This window comes from Camelina sativa, chromosome 6, assembly GCF_030686135.1.
Source record: "Camelina sativa cultivar CO46 ecotype springtype chromosome 6, ASM3068613v1".
NCBI lineage: Eukaryota > Viridiplantae > Streptophyta > Magnoliopsida > Brassicales > Brassicaceae > Camelina > Camelina sativa.
Window position 1 is genome coordinate 6,583,543 of NC_141885.1, and position 5,227 is coordinate 6,588,769.

The window sequence follows — 5,227 nt, forward strand, 5'->3', positions numbered from 1 at the left end:
ACTTGTTTTATATCGATTAAACGAACTGATGATATTTAATCTTAATTTGTATCAATTAAGAAACTTGACACTAATAAAACCAACATGCATAATAGTTAACAAATAAAATGAATATCAATATTCATATTTATCTATTAATTTTATAATTTTTAATCTTTTTCAGTTTTTTTAACTCTAGTTAAATATCTAGTTACCTCCTAGGTTTTTTTAATTACAACATAATATATATATATATATATAGAATACTCTTTCAACCGTATGTTTACTGTTTGATTTGGCAATTAATAAAAAATAATAATTACAACCTTAATTCTTTATAATTTTAATTAAAAATTGTTTAAGGTTTCTAAATAAAATTAAAACAAACGATTTTTTTCTGTTGTAAGGTTACGCCAATATCGACAAAAAAATAAACTCAATTTCGAATTTTGTTTATATATATGTCATGTATATCCTCAATTTCTATTTTAGAAAAGGTGAAAAATATTCTTCTGAACAAGTAATATACGTTTTAAATATTTTCCTTTAAAAATAAAAATGGTATTTTCTTTCTATATAGAAAAATAAATAATTAACACATTCCTCTTTTTTAGGGATCCTCGATATTTTCTTCTTCAACCTCACGTTTACTTACTTTATAACTGTTAGTTCTTCTCCATCTCATGCTTTTTTTATTTTTTGGAAGGTTTTTACTTTCTCAATTTATTCAGTAAATCTACATATGTTGAGGCTTCGGTTCTATATATCTCAAAGGTTTTGATTACACTCATTCTCATCTTTTGCTTTGTTATGAGGCTTTTTTTTTTTGACAACCTTTGTTATGAGTGTTTGTTTATGTTCTAGTCATGATTTTGTGAACAGTGAGGAGATTGATATGTATGTACTTAGGGGTGTCAAAATGGGTAGAAACCCATGTTTACCCTGTTTGTCTATTATTTTAACGGGTATGAGTTAAGTTTTTATACCCATATAAATAAATGGGTATTGATGGGTTCGTCCAATGGGTTTGTGGGTTTAACGAGGTAATCCCATTAGGGTTATGGGTTACCCATGGGTTAATCAGAAAAAAACAAAATTAATATATATATATATATAATATAATATAATATGTATATATTAATATGTAAAATATCTTCTTTTTGCAACTAATATGTAGAATCTGATTGGATCATCTAAAGAAGATTCAAGTGTTTTTTTTAATTTTAAATTAAGAATGGTTTTTATTTTAAATTAAAAATGACTTATTATTTTGGTCTTATGGATTTTTGGCTTTCGGTTTTTAGGATGCTTTTTCTATTTTAATATCTATATATTATTTTCTTAAGTTTGAAAACTTTGGTTGGTTCTATAATTCTATTTTATATAATATGTTATGGATTTAATATTAATTATTTTATTTTATTTTCTTTATATATGGGTAACCCATATAACCCATTTAGCCATTAGATTTTATATTATTGGGTTTGGGTATATAAATTCAACCCATTATAATAAATGGGTCGGGTTGAACCCGCCCACGAAAACCTCCAATCCATGTGGGTATGGGTCGGGTTGGGTTACCCATTTTGACACCCCTATATGTACTCCTACATGGTTTAGGAAAAGATAATATGTAAAGGTATTCTTATACTTTCAAATAATATTTCTATATCAAACAATATTCAAGAGATATAATCTTTTATTTTTTTTTGTAGAATGAAGATATTTCAAATGAACCTTTGCCAGAGCCAAGTTATAATTAGTCTACATGTAAAATTGGCAAAATAGAGAAGAAAGGAATAATGTCCCAAGACAATGTAAATGAAGTAAAATGAAGCAAGATGTGTTTCATTGTAGCGGAAGGAATCATTCCTAGATTATAATCTTAGATCACATCACTATTTTTTTTTTTCTGTAAAGGGTGATGATGATGTATATTACTAGGTTTGGATAAGATTTGATTTACTAATGGTGATGTATTAGTAAAGGTTTTAATATATTTTTATTGAGATTTTAATAGATATTTTAAACGATTTTTGCTATACAAAATATAATAATTACAAAAATATTTTTTTAATTAATTAAATAAATTAGTAATACGAAAATTATATTTAAAAAATTGTAAATATCATAATTATTGGAAATCAATTATAAAAATTGGAATTAATTTTAACATCATTACTTACAATTGATACAAAAATTTAACATCAATTATAATAATTGCTACCAATACTAATATCACTTATATTAATTGATACAAATTTAACAACATTTATAATAAATGATACAAAATTTAACATCATTTTTTACAAGTGATACATATTAACATCGATAAAAATAACTGATGCAAATATGTTTTAAATGATGCAAAATATTTGCATCCCCAAATAATAAATCATTTTTATAAATGATGTAAAACTTATTTGCATCAATTATACATGATGCAAATATTTAAAATAAATGATGTAAAACTTATTTGCATCAATTTATATTGGCCACGTGTTTAGGGTTTAGGAGGTTCCCTTGTAATGGCTAGCCTATTTAAAGGACCTAGACCTAAAAATGTAAGGCAGACTAGTAATAAAAATCAAAGTTGTTTTTTATCTCTCTCGTTTTCAGTGATTGAAACAAAACCCTATAAGCTTCTCGAACTGGGTTTGAAACCTTCTAGCTTAGCTGTATCGCAAGGAGATCCATCCCTTGCGTGTCGCTACCTCGATCCACCTTCAACCTTCATCAATCGAGAGTCTAACGAGTCGAGCATCTCCTCGTGAACCTCTTCCACCTCTATCTCCATCGTACCGAGAGCCTAGCGAATCGAGTATCTCTTCGCGAACCTCTCTCCACCGTTCTGATCGTTTGTTGGAGCCGTTCCGATCCGATATCTTAAGTTAGGGTTCCGTCCGTACGTTTGTGGGTCACGGTCGTCGTACTGGGTCACATCACATGGTGTGGACATTGTGTTTGATAGCCCTTGAACCTCTCGTAAGCCTCACAAAAGGTCTCATTGTTCTTCTATGCAAAACCTGAAATCTCATTCCTTAATCTTGCTGTTATGGCATTTGAGAAGAATTTGGCCAAGAAAGCCTTCTTACAACCATCCCATGTAGTAATAGCACCAGTTGGAAGTGTCTTCTCCCATAGATGAGCCTTGTCTCATAGAGAGAATGGAAACAACCTGAGGTTGAAGCCAGCTTAGACCACAAAGCCTGTCAAATTCATCTAGATGGTCTAAAGGATCCTCCATTGGCAAGCCATGAAATTTATTGGCCTGGATCATAGTGATGAGGCCACTCTTGATTTCAAAATTGTTGTTGGCTACAGCAGGAGGTACTATTCCAGCTCTTTAGTTGTGTGTATTAGGAGCATCTCCAGCTCCAATATGCCTTGGTCTTTGATTATGGATGTTTGGTGGATCCATCAGCAATTGTTCTTCCAGTTCTTGAAGGATTCTGGTTTTCTGCTGCCCAGGTCTCTTGGTAAGCGGTTTATATGATCAATGTACTTTTGTAGGTTCTAATTTCCTTTGGATCATGTCTGCATCAGCCGACTCAATCACATGCTAGAAACTGACACACGATCGAGCACTGGCTCAAGCAGATGGTCGACTAATTGAAACAAGGAAACAGACTGCTTTCTGGGTTGGTGCTCGATCACTTTCTTGAAGAGCACACGATCGAGTGATGGTTCGAGTGACTACCTGAAACTCAAAACAACGAACCAAACAAGAAACTAGACAGTGGTGAGCAATTAGTTACAGAACTTAATCTTGAACCTTTGTAAATCTTAAATGAAACAAATCAACACCCTAATGGCAACAACACCAATTGAAACATGCTTTCTTTTGTGGTGTGAATGTATGAATGAGTGAGGCAAATCAGACAAACATAAGCTATGATGATCAGATGCAAGAGGTTTCAATACTCTTATGCAGTTGTAGTATAAGAGATGTCAATCCATAAAGGGTGATTATGCAAGCACTTAAGATGTGAACAGAGATTCAAGTTAAGCCAAATATGATAATGGTTTGATTACTAACAACCTAATGACAATGATAAAAATGCAGAATGTAAACTACTTAGAACAAAAACTAAGTGCAAGTAAACAAAGGTAAACTAAACACAGCCTACACTAAGAAATAGCAAGAACTAAACAAATGCAATGAAACATGAATAGAACGGAATGTAAATCAAACAAAATGTAACTTTAATAAACCCAGGAAGAGCTCGATCAAGCACTCGACCGTGTGTGTGGTCGAGTTACTAGGTTGAGTGGAACAATACTAAGAAATAAGCAATTTTTAACAACTTAAACAGATTAAAATGCAATGAAACAGGTTAATATGCAATAACAAACAATCAAATAACAAAGTAGGCACCTAGGGATAGATTCATGGGCTGGTGTTCAAGCTGTGGCTATCTAAACTGGTCAACAAACCTCAATCAAACATGAGCTATCTCTAGACAATGATCTTAAAGGCTTACTAATCCACTCTCATGATAGAAGTAATCAAGTTTAGTAACATCCTAACCCAACTCTCATTGGTGAAACCATACTAAACAGGCTTTACAGAACCAAACCATTATTTGTCAAAAAATCACCTTAGACATCTAATCTTTTAGACTAAGCATGATGATCTCTAGTATTAGCTTTATCTAACAACCTAAACATTGATATGATGCAAGGAAGCTTAGGATCTGTTCTTACCCTCTCAGATATAAGAAAAGCTTAGAGCTCACCTAATCTAGAAGAGATGTATTATCAAATAAGCTTGACCAATCCAAAAAACCACAACCCTAAACTAGCCTAATCCATCCTTATAGTCCTAACACACTACTCAGATGAACAAGACATGATAATGATAAACTCAAACCAAGAAATTAATGAAACTAACACGATAAGATAGATAAAAGAGAGATCTTTAACTTAATATAAATAAGCAAACTCAGATTCTCAATACTCAGAAAGTTATAAAGCTTACAAAGTATGAAAATCTGGGAAAAAGCAAGAACAAAAGTGCTAAATGATGATGAAATATGCTAAAAACCCAAAAGGGGTACAAACTAGGTTTTTGGTGGCTACTGATGTGTTTTCTGACCTATTCTCCCTTATGGGCGGCTATGGGGTACAATATATATTTATAGCATAAGAAAGAAGCCCTAAATTAGCTAACAGACAAAATAGAGAGGCGGCTTGATGTGCACCATGTACGGTCGAGTGGCTATGGTCGAGTGACTTTTCTTCTATT

General features: G+C 31.9%; 1 non-coding gene across 1 annotated transcript; it reads left to right on the forward strand.

Annotated features, from left to right (window-relative positions):
• Window positions 1-2,920: 2,920 nt before the first annotated feature.
• Window positions 2,921-3,027, forward strand: LOC147942345 (small nucleolar RNA R71). The gene has a single exon (XR_015560571.1). It is a non-coding gene; the product is annotated as a small nucleolar RNA R71 (small nucleolar RNA).
• Window positions 3,028-5,227: the final 2,200 nt, after the last annotated feature.